Source organism: Odontesthes bonariensis, chromosome 20 (genome assembly GCF_027942865.1).
Source record: "Odontesthes bonariensis isolate fOdoBon6 chromosome 20, fOdoBon6.hap1, whole genome shotgun sequence".
In the NCBI taxonomy this organism is placed as follows: Eukaryota; Metazoa; Chordata; class Actinopteri; order Atheriniformes; family Atherinopsidae; genus Odontesthes; species Odontesthes bonariensis.
This window is the reverse complement of record NC_134525.1, coordinates 33,903,211-33,924,608: the sequence shown is the minus strand read 5'-3', so window position 1 is coordinate 33,924,608 and position 21,398 is coordinate 33,903,211. Positions and strand designations below refer to the sequence as shown.

Sequence of the window (21,398 nt, the reverse complement as noted above, 5' to 3'; positions counted from 1 at the left end):
ATGCGAAAACTCAGGAAATTTTGCGAGCGCCACCTGCCAGTCGACGACATGAAAGAATCTATACTTTATATTTTTAGGAGTTGCTCATTGGCTCTGTAGCGCCCCCTACGGTGCTTAAAAATGGTCCCCGCAATAGGATTAGTTTGGCGTGGGACAATGAAATTCGGTACACTTATTCATCATGCTCAGACGCACAAAAAAGTCTAATGCCGCCATGGTCCCACGTCCACAGGAAGGCGGCCATTTTGGATGGAAAGTGCGTTTTCGTGCAGTTTTTAGACGATTTCACACCTTGCATAAGATCGAACTTGTCCTACAGATTTCATGCTACAGACTTCAAACTTGGCCAGGTTACTCTTAAGACATGGGGGGGGAAATTCATGGGGAAACTTTTTCAAAACTTAAAGGGCGTGGCCGTGGCGACGCTTCAAAGTTTGATGACTCGCCATCACTCGCCACAAAAAATTACGTCGCTTATAACTCCCACATACATTATCCAATCTGTCCCAAACTCCATACGGTGATTACTGGACCCAGCCTGAAAGCCCACATATTATCATAGTGACATCAACCTACAGCGCCACCTGCTGGTGGTCGGAAACGTCTTTTTTTCCCCACACCTCGCATTTGATCGAACTTGTCCTACAGATTTGATGCTACAGACTTCCAACTTGGCCAGGTTACTCTTAAGACATGGGGGGGAAAATTCATGGAGAAACTTTTTCAAACCTCAAAGGGCGTGGCCGTGGCGACGCCTCAAATTTATGACTCGCCATGAAAAATTAAGTCGCTTATAACTCCCACATACACTATCCAATCTGTCCCAAACTTCATACGGTCATTGCTGGACCCAGCCTGAACGCGTACATATTATCATAACGACATCCACCTATAGCGCCACCTGCTGGGGGTTGGAAACATCTTTTTTTTTCACACCTCGCATTTGATCAAACTCCTCCTACATATTTAATGCTACAAGCTTCAAACTTGGCCAGATTACTCTTAAGACATGGGGGGAAAGAGTCATGGAGAAACTTTTTCAAACCTCAAAGGGCGTGGCCGTGGCGACGCCTCAAATTTATGACTCGCCATGAAAAATTAAGTTGCTTATAATTCCCACATACATTATCCAATCTGTCCCAAACTTCATACGGTGATTGCTTGACCCAGCCTGAACGCGCATAGATAACATAGTGACATCCACCTACAGCGCCACCTGCTGGTGGTCGGAAAAGTCTTTTTTTTCCACACCTCAAACTCCTCCTACAGATTTAATGCTACAAGCTTCAAACTTGGCCATGTTAAGCCTGGTTTATAGTCGGTAACGCAAGACGCAACGCAAGACTTAAGACGCAATACAAGCCCTTGCGCGGTTGCAAGCCCCCCCTTGCGTGCTTGCGTGTGTCACCTCAATTTTCTAAACTTCACGCAAGACGCAAGCGCAAGCCACTGGCTGTGGTCGAAAACGCCTACTACTTGATCGATCTGACAGTATGCAGAGCGTTTACACACAGTGCACTTCACTCCTGCCCGAGCCGAAATCAGCCGGCCTGAAAAGCTGATTTCCCTTAAGCTATAGGCTAAACTCTGTAAATATATAACTTTAGCAACATTTGAAACATTTTCAGGCGAGAAAGTAGTCGTTTAGACCCCCAAGGTGTTGAAAATCTGACAAAATACCGGCTATTTACAAGAAGAAGAAGCATGAATCTATGGAAGAGAGACTTGCCAAAGAGCTCCTGGCGGTGAATTTCCTTTCATCGTAGTAGGCTTGTCATTGAAAAAACCCGCTACTCCACCTACTGTCCTGGCGGTGAATCGCCACGCAGCACACGCAACCGCCGACAAAGCAAAATGAAGTATAAATGTCTCGAGCCATTAACATACGCGCAAGACGCAAGCGCAAGGGCAGTTAAAAGAAGTATAACTCAGCCTTTACTCCTATGACATGGGGGCAAAACTTCATGGAGAAACTTTTCCAAACTCTGAACGGTGTGGACGTGGCCAGAGGTGAAAATCGTGTGATGGTGTTTGTAATATGAAAGCCTTATCATCATCGCAAAGTCATGAAACTTGGTACACACGTCCACCCTGACGACCTCGTACGTATGTAAAGGGTATTGTGTGTGGGCGGAGCAAAATGGCTCAGTGGCGCCCCCTAGAAATTTTCAAAAACCCCTATGCATTGGGGTTATTGTGTGCTCGTACGTACGCAGAGGGAATCGTGCGTGTGGGCAGAGCTGCGCGTCTACGGCGTCCAGCGCATGCCCAACGTGCGCACATCCCAACGTACGCACACTCGGTCCCGCTCACAGCTGCTTGCAGCTTTCTAGTTATTATTATTATTCTTTCTTTCTTTCTTTCTTTCTTTCTTTCTTTCTTTCTTTCTTTCTTCTTATTCTTTGCAAAAGGTATGCGAAAACTCAGGAAATTTTGTGAGCGCCATTTGCTAGTCGACGACATGAAAGAATCTAAACATTATATTTTTGGGAGTCGCTCATTGGCTCTGTAGCGCCCCCTACGATGCATAAAAATGGTCCCCTTAATAGGATTAGTTTCGCGTGGGACGACGAAATTCGGTACACTCATTCATCATGCCCAGACGCAAAAAAAAGTCTCTTGCCGCCATGGTCCCACGTCCACAGGAAGGCGGCCATTTTGGATGGAAAGTGCGTTTTCGTGCCATTTTTGACCGATTCCACTTCTTGCTTAAGATCGAACTTGTCCTACAGATTTAATGCTACAGACTTCAAACTTGGCCAGGTTACTCTTAAGACATGGGGGGGGAAATTCATGGAGAAACTTTTTCAAAATTTAAAGGGCGTGGGCGTGGCAACTCCTCAAAGTTCGATGACTCGCCATCACTCGCCACAAAAAATTAAGTTGCTTATAACTCCCACATACATTATCCAATCTGTCCCAAACTTCATACAGTGAATGCTGGACCCAGCCTGAACGCGCCCATATAAAATATTGACATCCACCTGCAGCGCCACCTAATGGTGGTCGGAAACGTCTTATTTTTTCCACACCTCGCATTTGATCGAACTCCTCCCACAAATTTAATGGTAACAGCTCCAAACTTGTCCAGATTACTGTTAAGACATGGGGGGAAGGAATCATGGAGACACTTTTTCAAACCTCAAAGGGCGTGGCCATGGCGACGCCTCAAATTTATGACTCGCCATAAAAAATATAGTCGTTTATAATTCCCACATACATTATCCAATCTGTCCCAAACTTCATACGGTGATTGCTGGACCCAGCCTGAATGCGCACATATAAAACAGTGATATCCACCTACAGCGCCACCTGCTGGTGATCGGAAACGTCTTTTTTTTCCACACCTCACATTTTATCAGCATCAGACAAGTACAAAAAGTACAAAAAAAAGTACAAAAAGTGGCTCAGGACAGTATACAACAGAGGTGATCAGATCAGTCCCTGAGCGTTGAGGAGTCGTATGGTCTGGGGGAAGAAGCTGTTTTGTAGTCTGGTGGTGACAGACCGTATGCTGCGGTACCTTCTGCCAGATGGGAGGGGTGAGAAAAGTCTATGTGAGGGGTGGGTGGGGTCTTTAACAATCCTGGTTGACTTGCGGCTGCAGCGTGTGGTGTAGATGTCTGAGACGGAGGGGAGAGTGGCTCCAATGATCTTTTCAGCTGTCCTCACCACACGCTGAAGGTTTTTGCGGTCCAGTTGGGTGCAGTTACCGAACCAGGCGGTGATGCAGCTACCCAGGAGGCTCTCTATGGTCCCTCTGTAGAAGGTGGTGAGAATGGTGGGAGGGAGGTGGGCTCTCTTCAGCCTTCTCAGGAAGTGGAGACGCTGCTGAGCCTTCTTCACGGTGGAGCCGGTGTTGAGGGACCAGGTGAAGTTCTCCGCCAGATGGACACCAAGGAATTTGGTGTTCTCCACAATCTCCACCGGGGAGCCTTCGATGTGCAGAGGCTTGTGGTCCTTCTGTGCTCTGCGGAAGTCAACAACCATCTCTTTAGTTTTGTCCACATTCAGAGACAGGTTGTTGGCTTTGCACCAGGTGATCAGCTTTTCCACCTCCTCCCTGTATGATGACTCGTCGTTCTTTTCGTTGAGACCCACCACGATCGTATCGTCAGCGAACTTGATTATGTGGTTCGAGTCGTGTAGTGCTGTGCAGTCGTGGGTTAGGAGTGTGAACAGCAGTGGACTGAGCACACAGCCTTGAGGTGCCCCTGTGCTCAGTGTGGTGGTGCTGGAGGTGTTGTTTCCGATCCGGACTGACTGGGGTCTCCCCGTAAAGTCTATGAACAGCATTCTGACGTAAATGTCCTTTTTGTCCAGGTGGGTGAGTGCTAGGTGGAGGGTGGTGTTGATGGCGTCGTCGGTGGAGCGGTTGGCTCGGTACGCGAACTGCAGGGGGTCTAGGAAGGGAGGCAGATGGTTCTTGATGTGCTTCAGGATCAGCCTCTCAAAGCACTTCATCAGAATCAGAATCAGAATCAGAATTCGTTTTATTGCCATTGTTAGTGAACAGTGCTCACTAACTAGGAATTTGCTGCGGCGTAAGGTCCAAACATGTAACATAGGATATAATGATAAAAAATAAATAATAAAAATATATGTATATAAAATGTACAAGGTGTGTACAACAATACACAGTAACCAATATACAGAGCAACAACAGTGCAGCTTCATTAGTGCAATTTTAATGATGGTAAAGTGACTGGGGCAGGTTATGAGGTGATTATGAAGTGTTCATAAGTCCAACTGCAAGGGGGAAAAAACTGTTTTTGTGACGGGAGGTTCTGGTCCGAATGGACCGAAGCCTCCTGCCCGAGGGGAGTGGTGCAAATAGAGAAGGGTCAGATGTGATCCGACCTGCTCGCCCCATAGTCCTGGAGACGTGCAGGTCATGGATAGATGGGAGGCTGCAGCCGATCACCTTCTCAGCGGAGCGCACAGCTCGCTGCAGTCTGTGTCTGTCCCTGGCAGAGGGATGGGGTAGGGGTGAGTGCGATGGGCCGGTGGTCATTGAGGCATGACACAGGCGACTTCTTGGGCACAGGGACGATGGTGGTGGTTTTGAAGCACGATGGGACGATGGCACTGCTCAGGGAGATGTTGAAGATGTCCGTGAAGACATCTGCCAGTTGGTCTGCACATCCCCTGAGCACACTCCCGGGAATGTTGTCTGGGCCAGCAGCCTTACGTGGGTTGACTCTTTGCAGAGTCTTTCTCACTTCAGCTGTGGTCAGGCATAGCACTTGTTCGCCAGGAGGGGGGGTGTTCTTCCTTGCCACCACATCATTCTCTGCATCAAAACGACTGTAGAACACGTTCAGCGCATCGGGCAGGGAGGCATCACTGTCACAGGCCGGTGTTGTTGTCCTGAAGTTAGTGATGGCTTGGATTCCCTGCCACAGCTGCCGTGTGTCTCCACTGAAGCACGAGGTGTGGCAATCGGAACTAAAGACCAGGCGCGCATAGGATATCCCTCCCAGGCTGCCGGGCTGAGTGAACGCTGGCGTGTTTTGTTGCCGCTGCTCACCCGCAACTCTTCTTTTAAAAATCGTGTTTTTACGGCACTCCAGCCACAAATTGACCGTTTTTGGGTTTTTTGTTTTTTAACTCAAAATGGTATTTTAATCCTCTCTTTTGTTTGATGATCCTCATTTGTGCTGTCATCACTCCGTGCTTCTGCTTTAGCTGGCAAACGCTGCCTATCTCCTCAGCACACCACCCGGCTACTCACCGTTGCCTCTGCGCTCTATAATGTGGGCCATCAATGTCTTTGTGTGGTCTTTGCTGGTCTGGACTGTCCTATCGTTCTTCCATCTAACCGTGGGAGGACTCCTCCAGTATTCGGTCGCTGAGCTTCTCAGGCTCCGCTCACAATGGTCCGGATTTCCACCGGCATCACTGCACCTCCACCCGGACATCGCCCGTCTGCCTCGCCGGAGGTACATCCACCGTGGATCTCGGCGGGGCTTCCACTTTGACAGCTCCAAAGGGATTACCTCCTTTTGGTCCTCCACTCGCCAGGCACCGAGAAACACCGACCGGACTGTTAATCACAACGTGTTAGCCAGCCTGGCTAGGTCGGCAAACGCTCCTCTCAGCCATGACAACTCCGGTGTTAACTTCGGTCTCTTGAACATTCGCTCCCTCACGGGCAAAGGACGTCTCATCCAGGATATCCTAACGGACCATAAGTTTGACTTTCTCTGCTTAAATGAGACTTGGCAAGTTCCTGGTGACTTTTCCCAGCTCAATGACTCTATTCCTCCGGGGTTTGTTTACTCCTGTAAACCTCGTGGATCGGGTCGCGGAGGCGGTCTCGCGATTCTTTACCGCGAGAAGTGGAAGGTCCTCCCGGTGGCTGTGCCACCTCTTTCCTCATTGGAATGCCTTGTCTGTCAAATTTCTGGACCCACCCCCATTATCGTTGCCACAGTCTATCGTCCCCCTAAGCCTCACAAAGACTTTTTAAATGAATTCTCTGCCCTCCTCACTCACCTCTCCACTCTCTCACCTTATATAATTCTGCTGGGGGATTTCAACATACATATGGACAATACTGCTCTTCCCCTCACCATAGACTTTTCTTCATCACTTGATAGTTTTGGCCTCAAACAGTTCTCTGACTTCCCCACACACATAAAAGGTCACACCCTGGACTTAATTTGCTGCTCTGGTCTCACCCCCTCCAACTGTACTGCTGATGAACTCCATATTACGGACCACTTCCTCCTCTCATTTAATGTCACTCTTCGCCTCACCATTTCCAAACCACGCCGTGTCATCTCTTTCCGCAACATCAAGGACATTAACCTGGACTCCCTCTCTTCCCATATTGCTACCCTGACTCTGGATTCTTCTTCCACCCCTGATGCTCTTGTCACCCAGTACAACAATGGTCTTACTAACATTCTCAACTCACTTGCTCCCGTCAAATCCCGTTCTGTTTTCTTTACTCGGTCTGCTCCCTGGTTCACTCCTGATCTTCGCTCCATGAAATCTAAAAATCGACAGCTTGAACGACTATACAGGAAATCTGGTCTCTCCATCCATAAAGACATTTACACAGCTCAGCTCACTCTTTACAAGGACTCCATCTCTCATGCTAAAACACAATATTACTCCGGACTTATCTGCTCTAATGCAGGCAACACCAAGACTCTTTTTTCCGTATTCAACAGCATCTTTAAACCCCCTGACTCCCTACCCCCCCACCTCTACTCCTCCGAAACCTGCAATTCTCTCCTCCTGTTTTTCAATGAGAAGGTTAAAAATATCCACCAGCACCTAGGCTCCTCTACCTCTCCCCTCCCCTCCTCTGATCTTCTACCACCCTGTCAACCATTTTACAGCTTTGATCTCCCACATCCTTCGGTAATATCAGACCTCATCATTAAGTCCAAACCCTCTTCTTGTCTTCTTGACCCCCTCCCTACAGTCCTGGTCAAATCCTGCCTTCCCTCTCTGCTCCCCCTCATATCAGCCATCATCCATTCCTCACTGTCCACTGGAATTGTTCCCGCTCTCTTCAAGTCTGCAGCTGTTAGTCCCTTCTTGAAAAAACCTGGTTCAGACCCCAACGATTTTAATAACCTCCGCCCCATTTCTCACCTTCCTTTCATCTCTAAAATCCTGGAAAAAAATGTTGCTTCCCAACTTCACTCCCATCTCACCAAGTACAGCCTTTATGAACAATTCCAGTCTGGTTTCCGTCCATGCCACAGCACAGAAACAGCCCTTATCAAGATCACCAACGACCTCCTCATGGCAGCTGACTCCGGTCTCATCTCCATTCTCATCCTCCTCGATCTAAGTGCAGCTTTTGACACCATTTCTCACCCCATCCTCCTCAATAGACTCTCCTCCTTAGGCATCACCAGCACCCCCCTGCACTGGTTTCACTCCTACCTCACAGGCCGCACTCAGTTCATACAGCTCAAGTCCTTCTCCTCTCAGCCCTCCCCTGTCACTTCAGGTGTTCCCCAGGGCTCCGTCCTGGGGCCCCTCCTCTTCATCATCTACCTCCTCCCACTTGGCAATATTTTTCGAAAATTTGGTATACATTTCCACTGCTTCGCGGATGACACCCAGCTCTATCTGTCCAGTAAACCTGACGCCAGTCTCCCTCCCTCCTCCCTCACCCACTGCCTCTCTGAGATTAAATCCTGGTTCACTGCAAACTTCCTTAAACTCAACAGTGATAAAACGGAACTCCTCCTTGTTGGCACCAAATCCACCCTTTCCAAAGTTGACAGTTTTTCCCTCACCATAGACAGCTCCGCCGTGTCCCCCTCCCCTCAGGTTAAGAGTCTGGGTGTCATCCTCGACAGCACACTTTCTTTCCACTCCCACATCAATAACATTACCCGGTCTGCATATTTTCATCTACGTAACATTAATCGTCTCCGCCCCTCTCTCACTCCTCACACCACTGCTATCCTGGTCCACAGCCTCGTCACCTCCCGCATAGATTATTGCAACTCACTCCTTTTCGGTGTCCCTCACAAATCCCTTCATAAGCTTCAACTGGTTCAAAACTCTGCAGCCCGCATCATCACCAGTACCCCCTCCTTTCACCATATCACCCCCGTCCTCCAGCAGCTTCACTGGCTCCCGGTCAAATTCAGAATTACTTTCAAAACCCTACTGTACACATTCAAGGCCATCCACAACCTCGCCCCCCCGTATCTGTCTGATCTCCTCGCCATTGTCATCCCATCTCGCTCCCTCAGGTCATCCTCCTCCCTCCACCTCTCTGTGCCCTCTGCCCATCTCAGCACCATGGGGAGCAGAGCTTTCAGTCGCTCTGCTCCCCAACTCTGGAACTCACTCCCACCAGATATCCGCAACATTGACTCTTTACCCCTCTTCAAATCAAAACTCAAAACCCATCTGTTTCAAGCTGCATTCTCCCTCTAGCCTCTTTTTTAACTTGTGTTATTTTATTTATTGTGTTTTTTTAATGTGTTGTAAAGTGTCCTTGAGCGTTGAGAAAGGCGCTTTTTTAAAATTAAATGTATTATTATTATTACTGTCTCTGAAGTGGCCGTGGATTTTCTGGGCATGCGCTCGCTTTGCATCCCTGATAGCCTGGGCCAGTGTTGCCCGCGCTCTGCTCAGGGTCTCCTTTTCTCCTGTTCTGAATGCTGCGTCTCTGGCTCTCAGCAGTGCACGCACCTCAGCAGTCATCCATGGCTTCTGGTTAGAGCGCGTGGTGATGGATTTGATGACCGTGACGTCATCAGTGCACTTACTGATGAAACCAGTGACTGAAGCCGTGTACTCCTCTAGGTAAGTGGAGCCGTTGGTGGTTGCTGCTTCCCTAAACATTTGCCAGTCAGTGCACTCAAAACAGTCCTGGAGGGTAGAGATGGCTCCTTCCGGCCAGGTCTTTACCTGTTTGTTGACTGGTCTGGAGCGTCTGACCAGCGGTCTGTATGCTGGGATCAGCTTGACGGAGATGTGGTCAGAATATCCAAGGTGGGGGCGGGGCTCGGCACGATATGCACCGGGTATGGTGGTGTAAACAAGATCCAGCGTGTTCGCTCCTCTCGTTGCAAAATCCCCATGTTGGTGGAATTTTGGAAGCACTGTTTTTAGATTTGCATGATTGAAGTCTCCAGCGACAATAAGCAGTCCTTCTGGATGTTTGTTTTGGAGATCACTGATGGCCCCGTACAATGCGGTTAGCGCTTCCTTGGCGTTAGCGCTGGGAGGAATGTACACAGCTACAATGTGCAGGGAGGAGATCTCTCTCGGTAAGTAGAATGGTCTATATCTCACGACCGCGTATTCCACCAGCGATGAAAAGGACTTGGAGACTAGGACAGAGTTGTTGCACCAGTCCGTGTTGATGTAAACACACAGTCCCCCGCCTCGTGTCTTACCGCACAGTGTTGGGTCTCTGTCAGCTCGATGCGAGGCTAGTCCGTCTAGCTGAATGGCCGCCTCCAGGACTCGGTCGCTGAGCCATGTTTCTGTGAAAACATACACATAGCAGTCCCTAGTGTCCCGTTGAGTAGTCCGTTGTAGTTTGATGTAGTCCAGTTTATTTTCCAGTGAGCGGACGTTCGAGAGCAGGATGGACGGGAGAGCCGGCTGGGAGAGCCGGCCGGGTAGCATTAGCCATTCGCCTAGCACGGACACCGGCTCTCTTGCCCCTCTTCCGTCTTCTCTCGCACCGCGTTCGGCGCCTCCTCACCCGGCCTTTGTCTTCAGGCGAGCTCGGGGATTTGCAAAGCAGGCCGAGAGACTGTAGCGCGTCCTTTGTCTCCGTTGGTAACGCAGTCGGGCAGTGTTTAAGTCCCATAAGTAGACTCAGTTTGTAGACTTGTGGTCCTGCATCTGAGTGTTGCAGTTTAGCGGCCTCTTGAGTGCAGTTTGTAGATTTCAGACACATAACTTAACAATACAAATACAATAAATACACAAAAAATACACTGTTTTTTCCTTTTTGGATTTGAACTAATTTGATTTTATTGCTTTATTTCATTGGACTGTATCACTAAAGTGCCTTCAGATCACTTTGGTTGTTGTTTGTTTGATGTTGTCTGTTATAAGTTTGCTCCATTTTGACATGCTGGTGTGTAACATGACCACAAGGCCACACACGCTGGAATGTGATGTGTGATGTCACGAGAGGCTGCATCGTGGATGGGTGCTATATCCCAGCGAGGTGGCTCCAACCACAACTCGCCATGGCCCCATCTGGTGGGGGAGTAAAGAACTGCACCCCTCTCCACAAGGCATCTGATCACAGCTGAGGCCACTAAGGGCTGATGATTGCTTGAGCTTAAGAACTCAGTGTTGCAGTCTCTCAGATGGGGAGCTGCTGTCGGGAGAGATTGGCTCACGGATGGATCTTTTCACTGGAAACTCGTATGGACTGTCTCTTCCACGGTGGAATGCCTGGGAACTACTTACCTGGACCCTCAGCTGGAAGGATGTGTGAGTGGCTTGGATGAACACTGCCAGAGACTGAGCAAGTGAGGATTTCTGTTACAAAGACTTTGGTTTGAAGAAGATTTATTTAAGTTCCCCTTTAAAGAGCCACGGGCCAAGATTTGTGTTGAACGTTTGCAAAGAAGACCTTTTGTTTTAAGTTATGAACTTTGATACCCTTTGTTAAACTTTCCCAAGTGTGCAATTAAAACTTGGAAACAATTTCAAAACTGGTGTCCTCGCACTATTTGAACTGCCCTGCTGTTGATGTGCCTCTCGTGATATCACATATGGTGGAGAATGCGGGCGCTTCAACCTGAAAGTGCATGTACGACGAGGACACAGATAATTTAATTACCCTTTTCTCAAAATTGACAGTAGCTCCCGTAGGCAAAATGGAGGAAATACTTAAAGCCCTTGTAGAAGGTCAGCAAGCCCAATTGCAAACCAGCGCCGCTCTTTTGGAAGAGCAAAAGAGGGCCAACCAGCTGAAGGCCGAAGAACTGCAGTTGCAGAAGCACATAGCCGTCCGCAATGTTCGACCAATAAGGACTAGTGACTTTTTATCGACGGTCGGGGCCACGGATGACATTGAGGCATATCTGCATGCCTTTGAAGCCACAGCCACTAGAGAGGCATGGCCCAAGACACAATGGGTCGGACTGTTGGCTCCCTTCCTGACGGGGGAAGCGTTAAATGCTGTCCAGGACCTACCCCCGACAAAGTAACGGACTACAATGTCCTAAAGAAGGAGATCCTTAGCAGACATGGAATCACAAAATTCGGCATGGCCCAGTGCTTCCACAGCTGGACATTCCAGCAACACAAAGCTCCCCGGGCCCAAATGCATGAACTTGCCCGAATCGCCAGGAAGTGGCTGGAACCAGAGAAAAATACGGCTGCAGCAGTAGTGGAGGCAGTTGTGGTGGACCATTACCTACGGGCTCTGCCGCAAAACGCCAAGCGGTTCATCAGTCAGCAGGCTTTGACCACAGCTGACCTCATTGTGGAAGTGGTGGAGAAATACCAGGCCACAGCGGAGATGCTCCGTGTCGACAAGAAGGATACCAGGAGTATAACTCCACTAGTAAGTGTGGGAGGACCCCCAAAGAACCCAAAGGCCCCCAACCCAGCCATTGCAGGGAGTAGCTATGCTCCAGCTGGGACCAGAAGTCAGACTGGCCTGGGAAGAGCATCCCAAGAGAGCAGTATAAGACAGTGTTACCGGTGCGGAGAAAGGGGACACATTTCCTGGCAGTGTGGGAAACTAAGTGATGAGCCCATGCCCACTGCAGGGTTCTCCAGCTCAACAACAACCCACCTGTATGCGGCACTGGTGGGGGTCACACACGGTACCCCAGATCTGAAGCCCATCTGCCCGGTGACGGTGAATAATCAGGACGTGGAAGCGTTGCTGGATTCGGGCAGCCAGATCACTCTGGTGCGAAAGGACCTGGTGTCTCTATCAGGCTTTACTACTGGTGAAACCCTTCCCGTCTCCTGTGTGCACGGCGACACCAAAAACTACCCCACCACAGAGCTCACCCTGACCATTACTCGGGGAACCATTCACACAGTGGCGGGAGTGGTTGATTCACTTCCTGTTGCGGTCCTGATTGGAAGGGACTGCCCTGCCTTCCAGTCGCTGTGGAAAGAGACGCAGGAGAAACGGACCCGAGCACCCAGGAAATTGAGGGGTAAAACTCATTCGGTGCAACCCGCGGAGCCACCCATCCCTGCCTCGGTTCTCGCAGGAGTGGCAGGCACCCTGAATGACTCAGAGACCGGCCCCGACAGCGCAGAGGAGAATGTCAGTCCCAGACAAGCTCCAAGCTCCAGTGAGGAGGATATCCCAGCCACTAGTGAGCTGCCCCCTCTTACAGGCGAGTATGGCGCTGCACAATTACAGGACCCCACCCTTGCAAATGCCTTAAAAAATGTGCAGGTGTTAGAGGGAGTGGTGCTAGGGGGTAGAGCAGGCCCTACTTACCCCCATTTTGCCATAAGCCGAGGCTTAGTGTATCAGATAGTAAAAAAGAATGATACAGTACAGGAACAGCTTCTTGTACCACAGCCCCATTGAGCCACTGTGCTGAACCTAGCACACACCCACCCCCTAGGGGCCCACCTAGGAGTAGAAAAGACAAAGGAAAGGATATTACAGCGCTTCTATTGGCCAGGAGTGCACAAGGAGGTAGAAAACTACTGTAGAAGTTGCCCAGAGTGCCAGCAGGTGGCGCCTAAGCCCACATACAGGAACCCACTCATCCCCTTGCCCATCATCGAGACTCCTTTTGAGAGGATAGGACTGGACATAGTTGGCCCTTTACCCAAAAGCTCCAGGGGACACCAGTACATCCTGGTCATTGTGGATTATGCAACCCGGTACCCTGAGGCTATCCCGTTGAGGAAGGCTACATCAAAACAGATTGCCAAGGAGCTGTTCCTCCTCTCCGCCACTCTGGGCATTCCGAAGGAGATACTGACGGACCAAGGAAGTCCGTTCATGTCAAGAGTAATGAAAGACCTCTGCACACTGCTGAGGATCAAACAGTTGAGAATGTCTATCTACTATCCACAGACAGACAGACGGGCTGGTAGAACGTTTCAACAAGACCTTGAAATCAATGCTACGGAAGGCCATAGAAGAGGATGGGCGCAACTGGGACCAACTGCTGCCATATCTGCTGTTTGCGGGAAAGGAGGTTCCTCAATCTTCGACAGGCTTTTCACCATTTGAGCTCTTGTTGTCTTACAGACCGAGGGGGCTGCTGGACATCGCCAAGGAAGCGTGGGAGGAGCAGCCGTGCAAACAACGCACCCTGATCGAACATGTGGGGGCCATGAGAGACAGAATGAAGGCCATCTACCCCATAATTCGGGAGCACATGGAGACCGCTCAGCGGCAGCAACAGGCCACATACAATCGACCGGCCCAGACCAGGGAGTTCAAGCCAGGGGACAGAGTACTTGTACTGGTGCCCACTGTTGAATGCAAATTCCTGGCAACCTGGCAGGGTCCGTATGAAGTGATAGAGCGGGTGGGGGAGGTAAACTACAAGGTGCGGCAACCAGATAAAAGAAAAACTGTACAGATCTATCATGTTAACCTCCTAAAGAAATGGCACGCCAGGGAGGCGCTACTCTCTTGTTTACCTCCCACAGAGTCCAAGGAACCTGCAAGAGATGAGGTCCAGGTGGGACCAGCGCTATCCCCCCATCAACGGCAGATGGTCCTGGAGCTGGTTGACCGGAACCGAGAGGTCTTCTCCTCCCTTCCCGGACACACTGAGTTGGTCCAGCACGAGATCTGCACCATCCCGGGCCAAACGGTAAATCAGCGTCCTTATCGGGTCCCAGAAGCTCGTAAAAAGGCTATCCAGGAGGAGGTAAGGAAGATGTTACAGCTTGGAGTGATAGAAGAGTCGAAAAGTGCCTGGGCTAGTCCCATTGTACTGGTCCCAAAACCAGATGGTTCAGCGCGATTTTGTAATGACTACAGGAAGTTGAATGAGATATCAGAGTTTGATGCATACCCAATGCCTCGTGTGGATGATCTGGTGGACTCCTTAGGACATGCTCGCTTCCTGACCACTCTCGATCTCACAAAAGGTCCAGGAAGAAGACAGCCTTTGCCACATCGGAGGGCCTCTACCAGTACACACGGCTCCCGTTTGGACTCCACGGTGCACCTGCCACCTTCCAGCGTTTGATGAATCAAATCCTGGCTCCCCATAAAAGGTACGCAGCTGCATTTATAGATGATGTGGTCATTCAAAGTCCAGATTGGGACAATCACTTACCACGGGTACAAGCTGTAATCGATTCCCTAAGGGAGGCAGGTCTCACAGCAAACCCGAAGAAGTGCAGGCTGGCGTTCAGCGAGACAAACTACCTGGGATACACAGTCGGACGGGGACTGGTCAAGCCGCAGGAAGCCAAAATTCTGGCCATACAGGACTGGCCACAGCCAATCACCAAAAAGCAGGTGAGATCCTTTTTGGGTCTAGCGGGATACTATAGACGTTTCATTGCAAACTTTGCGACCATTGCAGCACCCCTGACAGAGCTGACGACCAAACGCCACTCACGGATGGTGAAGTGGAATCCGGCAGCAGAGGCGGCCTTCGAGAACCTGAAATGGGCCCTGTGCTCCAGCCCAGTCTTGATGGCACCGGACATTGAGAAAGAGTTCATCGTTCAGACCGATGCTTCGGAGGTGGGTCTGGGGGCTGTGCTCGCCCAAGTGCATGAAGGTGCGGAGCATCCTATTCTCTACTTGAGCAGGACACTACTTCCAAGAGAGAAGAACTACTCCACAGTGGAGAAGGAATGCCTCGCCATCACCTGGGCCCTAGAATCCCTGCGCTACTACCTCCTGGGCCGGCGCTTCACAGTAGTGTCTGACCATGCACCCCTGCAGTGGATGGCTAGGAACAAAGAAACCAATGGTAGGGTCACAAGATGGTTCTTGAGTTTGCAAGCTTTTAATTTTTCAGTTGTTCACAGGACAGGCAAACGTCACGGCAACGCGGATGCCCTGTCTCGGCGAGATGCCCTCTTCACCTCCTTCAGCCCGATGAGGACATCGGTCCAGAGGGGGAGGATGTGTGATGTCAGGAGAGGCTGCATCGTGGATGGGTGCTATATCCCAGCGAGGTGGCTCCAACCACAACTCGCCATGGCCCCATCTAGTGGGGGAGTCAAGAACTGCACCCCTCTCCACAAGGCATCCGATCACAGCTGAGGCCACTAAGGGCTGATGATTGCTTGAGCTTAAGAACTCAGTGTTGCAGTCTCTCAGATGGGGAGCTGCTGTCGGGAGAGATTGGCTCACGGACGGATCTTTTCACTGGAAACTCGTATGGACTGTCTCTTCCACGGTGGAATGTTCAGGAAGGTTTCCTGAACTCCACAGTGAACGCTAATCCTTCGCATGGGAATCCAGAGCGAGGAAAACCACAATGGGACCGGTTACTGAGGAACACAAAGTAAGCGTTAGAAAGACCACTTAGGTTACATGCAGAAATTGGCCTAAGTACCACTGGTGAAGCGAGACAATGTGGTGAAGGCTGGTTAGCCCTGCAGCTCGGACAGACGAGGAACAGGTGTGAGGGCAGGAGCAATCCAGCCCCGGACTGCCTGGATACCTGCTCAGCCCCACCTGAGGTCCAGAAACTACAGCACAACAGCACAGCCAAGCATGGCCGTGACACACTTTTGTTTGAATTAAAAGAAGTATTAGATATAAAGACAAAAAGAGTGCATGACACAATGCATGAGTCAAAACGACAATCAGCCAGAGTTCACATCATGAGTCATGGTTATTCAGTGTGTCCCCTGGGGTGTGTAGACTCCACATTTAGTATTTCCATAAGGTTGCATATGTGTGTACACCAGGCACTCTTTATAATAAGAGGAAGATGTATTCTGCGCCAATAGCAAAAAGGTACGTTTGATACATCCCTCACTGTAGCTGCACTTTTCAACTTGACAGTGGACACATAAATAATTAAGCCAAGTAAAAAAATTAATATTTCATCTCCAAACATCAAAACACCTCAATGTCTCCCATAATGAGCAAGGTAAATTACTTTAATTCACAGAGGGAATATCCAGAAAGGAATGTTCTCAGAGTACTTTGCTTAAAAAATAGAACAGCTTGAGAAGAAGGGGGAGAACTTTTAGATCTCATTTTGTAGTTACCAGAATTCTTTCTGTCTTTGGGAGACATATTTGCTTTCATTTGGACAAAGATCTCTTTCTTTTAAAATTTATTTTATTTTGCCTTGGCCTTTTTTATTTCATTTGATCATTTTTCATGAGCTGTGATTGTGTTTTGTGTTATACTGCAGTATGGGGCTTGGTGCTTTTTGGATGATGGGGCTGTAACTCATGACATGTCATCCATGAGCTTCCTCAGGACTTCTGGGAAGGCACATGCCAACAGAGAGGATGAATTATTCCACCGTGTTGTAGTAGTTGTGGTCTATTTTTGTGCAGCTTTAGCTAAAATACCCTCACTCTTTGATGGCACAGAGGCTAAAAATGCTAAATCCTCCTGTGGTGGCTTCAGATGTGTTGTAAGAGAAGTAAAGGAGTTGCTGTGCATAGAGCTAAAGCAGCAGCACCCTGCTGGAGAGAATTACGTTGACCATCAAACCTGACTCAGGCTGGCTCCCTGTGCACCTTCATAGAAGGGAATTAACCTGCCACAGCTTGAAACGCTCTACTGAGTACTGGTCGATACTGTCATTATCCGAAAGCAATTCTTAATTCTATTTAGCCCTGAGCTAAAGATCCTAATATTGATCACAAAGCAGGGATGCCACGACTTCTCTCTGTAATAAAAACCAGCATGTGCTGTTAAAAGAGTTCTGGGCTCATATACAGAGTTCATGTTTAATCATATGTTTCAGAGTGAGAATCTAATCAAGACTTACAGTCAGGAGACACAGATGCTAACGAGTGGGAGCTCAGTGTTACATTGAGGGTTGCAGAAACAGACAACTCTATTTCATTTCCTGTTTTGGGAGATGAGAAACATTGATATTAGTCTTGGAGCCCTATCAGCATGAAGCAGAAGCTTTCGGAAAAGCTCCAGTGACAACACCTGTACTCGTTTCCCCATCTGTGCTGCCGTGTGTGTGAGAGGCTAACAGAGACAGCAGAAACCCTAAGGAGGGTCAGCCACACACACCTGCCACAGTGTGTACGCCGCGGCCTGAGACACTGCTTAACAAAGCAGGACATGTGCAGCCTCAGGTGACTCAAACTGCAAAACTAACAGCAGCATGCTTCAATGCACCAAGAATGCAGCGGGAAACACTTTTTCAATCGTGTGTCAATTCACATGAACGTCTAAATGTTAATGGCTATGCATTTGTGTCACAACTGATTCATGCTGTAATGTAATGCAGCAATGCTATGGACCTGGTCAGGATTCTTACAGCAGCCCGAGACATAAACAAGCACCAACAACAAGGATTATCATCAGGACTCTGAACCAACTTTCCTGTTACTGTAGTAAGAATAGAGTAAGTGATGAAACTACACCAGGACCCAGCGTTAGTGTGAAGTGTTGGCTGCATGTACGGTCGCTGCGGGAGAGCTGACTGCAACTAATCCAGCTATATCTGGTAGATGAGGAGCATTTCTGCTCACTATGCAGCATTATTTTGTGCATTAGAAAGATACATCAACTACCATTTCTATATGGGTGTTTATTAACTCGGTTATCCCTGGAAATGAACCTCAAGTAAAAATGTACAAGTCCACTTTGACCACATCCTGATCTGGGGACAGTAACACACCTCAGTGGGCTCTCAGTGGGTGTGGGGCTTTGGTGGGGCACTAATGAATTCAACAATTCCCACAACACAATTTTTCATGATGTTCTACCAGTCGGTGGTAGCCAGTGCCATCTTCTTTGGTTTGGTGTGCTGGGGCAGCGTGGCCGAGGGCAGCGTGGCCGAGGGCAGCGGGGCCGAGGGCAGCGGGGCCGGGGCAGCGGGGCGGGGGCAGCGGCGCTGGGGCAGCGGGGCGAGGGCAGCGGGGCCGAGGGCAGCGGGGCCGGGGCAGCGGGCCGGGGCAGCGGGGCCGGGGCAGTGGGGCCGGGGCAGCGGGCTGGGGCAGCGGGGCGAGGGCAGCGGGGCCGAGGGCAGCGGGGCGGGGGCAGCGGGGCTGGGGCAGCGGGGCGAGGGCAGCGGGGCCGGGGCAGCGGGCTGAGGGCAGCGGGGCCGGGGCAGCGGGCTGAGGGCAGCGGGGCTGAGGGCAGCGGGGCGGGGGCAGCGGGGCTGGGGCAGCGGGCTGGGGCAGCGGGGCCGAGGGCAGCGGGGCCGGGGCAGCGGGGCCGGGGCAGCGGGCTGGGGCAGCGGGGCCGAGGGCAGCGGGGCGGGGGCAGCGGGGCCGGGGGCAGCGGGGCCGAGGGCAGCGGGGCCGAGGGCAGCGGGGCCGGGGCAGCGGGCCGGGGCAGCGGGGCCGGGGCAGCGGGCTGGGGCAGCGGGCCGGGGCAGCGGGGCCGAGGGCAGCGGGGCGGGGGCAGCGGGGCCGGGGGCAGCGGGGCCGAGGGCAGCGGGGCCGGGGCATTGGGGCCGGGGCAGTGGGGCCGGGGCAGCGGGCTGGGGCAGCGGGGCGAGGGCAGCGGGGCCGAGGGCAGCGGGGCCGAGGGCAGCGGGGCGGGGGCAGCGGGGCTGGGGCAGCGGGGCGAGGGCAGCGGGGCCGGGGCAGCGGGCTGAGGGCAGCGGGGCTGAGGGCAGCGGGGCGGGGGCAGCGGGGCTGGGGCAGCGGGCTGGGGCAGCGGGGCCGAGGGCAGCGGGGCCGGGGCAGCGGGGCCGGGGGCAGCGGGGCCGAGGGCAGCGGGGCCGAGGGCAGCGGGGCCGGGGCATTGGGGCCGGGGCAGTGGGGCCGGGGCAGCGGGCTGGGGCAGCGGGGCGAGGGCAGCGGGGCCGAGGGCAGCGGGGCCGAGGGCAGCGGGGCGGGGGCAGCGGGGCTGGGGCAGCGGGCTGGGGCAGCGGGGCGAGGGCAGCGGGGCTGAGGGCAGCGGGGCTGGGGCAGCGGGGCGGGGGCAGCGGGCTGGGGCAGCGGGGCCGAGGGCAGCGGGGCCGGGGCAGCGGGGCCGGGGCAGCGGGATGGGGCAGCGGGCGAGGGCAGCGGGGCCGGGGCAGCGGGCTGAGGGCAGCGGGGCGAGGGCAGCGGGGCCGGGGCAGGGGGGCCGGGGCAGCGGGCTGAGGGCAGCGGGGCGAGGGCAGCGGGCTGAGGGCAGCGGGGCTGGGGCAGCGGGGCGAGGGCAGCGGGGCTGAGGGCAGCGGACGCCAACAAGATCATCAGGAAGGCTGGCTACGTGCTGGGTGTCCAGCTGGACTCTTTGTTGGAGGTGTCTGAGAGGAGGAGCCGTGTAAACTGCATAGTATCCTGGACAACAACACTCACCCTCTCCACCAGGTGCTAACCTTCCACAGAAGCACCTTCAGCAGCAGAGTCACGCCAGAGGAAGTCCTCTCTGCCTGTGGCCATCAGACCCCCCTCAGATCCAGAGAGGGTAGGTGGAAACACTGCGTCTTGAGGCCAAATGTCACTTTCTCAGGATCACTTTGTATATTGTTGTTGTTTTTATTGGGGCTGCTAATTTGTACATTTTGTATTCAGTTATTTTATGTTAGCTTTATTTTATTTTATTTTACTTTAGTACTTTCCCTCTTGTACCTTAACTGTTGCACAGCAATTTCCCTCGGGGTAAATAAAGCTTTTTGAATGACCTATCAGACTAACATCACCTTCCAACTGAACCTCAGGGTAACTGTGAAACTGGAAAGCTTCTTCCAGTTTTAAGGCCCAGCAGAGCACCCTGATGTGAAAACCTGGCTTTTCTCCGGTAACAGTATTCTGCTCTCCTCCTGGCACTGTTTCCTGGCAGTGTCACAGCAGCCCTGGAGGTATCCTGCCGCGCTGTCAGCTCCGCGCTGTGCTGCTGCTACAGGTTTCTTCACAACACTGGAATCTCACGGACCGTACCATTTATATCTCAACGAGGGTGTGACGAAAAAGTAGCGACTGCGTCATTTCGTTCTTCACTCACGCAAAACTTAAACTTTTTTTTTTTGTGAAATTAAAACTTAAATGTGTGTTCAATGTATTAAATATTAACTGGGTGTGAAACAGCGACAGATGTAATAACGTAAAAACTCTGCTTTGTTTAACACCCGCCGGTTCCAGTCAACGGTTTGGCTCAAAATGGCTGGAGAGAAACAGCTATGAGGGTAGATGATTTCTCCTCATTTTTAGGAACTATGAGACGCTATTTAGTTTGAAGACGCTCCCTCCTGATCACTGGGGATCCAGGTGAGATAAGTTTCAAGTTGATTCAGCATTTCGACCTTCCCCGCTGCTTTTGGATGGAGAAAAGGAGACCAAACGCGGCTTGTTTGCACTGTTTTGACGATGGTCTTTACGAGCTTAAGGAAGAATCCGTGACTTCGGTCCGGATTTTTAAACACGTACCACGTTTTTAAATTCCGAACAGTGTTCTTAAATAATGTATTTTGGGGTTGACAGCTATATACAGTACACGGTGGGTGGAACTGTGAAACGGCTAATGCAGATCTGGCCTGCAGCTAACCCTGCAGCTAACCCTGCAGCTAACAGCTAGCCCTACAGCTAACTTGCAGCTAACCCTGCAGCTAATGCAGCTAACCCTGCAGCTAATGCAGCTAACCCTGCAGCTGTGTCACCAGAGCAGGCAGAAACGCCTGTTCACGGACACAAACCAGAGCTGCGCACGTTGAAGACGTTTAGCTGATTCCTTCATTCAGTTCGGGATGTTTACCTGAACAGATGTGTGGAGATTGAACCTCACTGCAGGAAGGTAATGAAGCTGATTGGGTGTTGTAGATGTGCAGGCTCACTAACAGATGTCCAGTGCATCAATGTGTCTGTGCAGCTGTGGTATATCAAGCAGG

At 51.4% G+C, this 21,398-nt stretch overlaps 1 protein-coding gene across 4 annotated transcripts in view; it reads left to right on the top strand.

The window, feature by feature from the left end:
• The first annotated feature begins 20,659 nt into the window (after positions 1 to 20,659).
• The window catches only part of znf438 (zinc finger protein 438), a 49,482-nt gene continuing 48,743 nt past the window's right edge, over positions 20,660 to 21,398 (top strand). For all 4 annotated transcript variants that reach the window (XR_012767862.1, XM_075453063.1, XM_075453059.1 and 1 more), the window contains exon 1: positions 20,660 to 20,781. The gene's annotated coding sequence lies outside the window, so the exon portion shown is untranslated. The remainder of the gene's footprint in view (positions 20,782 to 21,398) is intronic.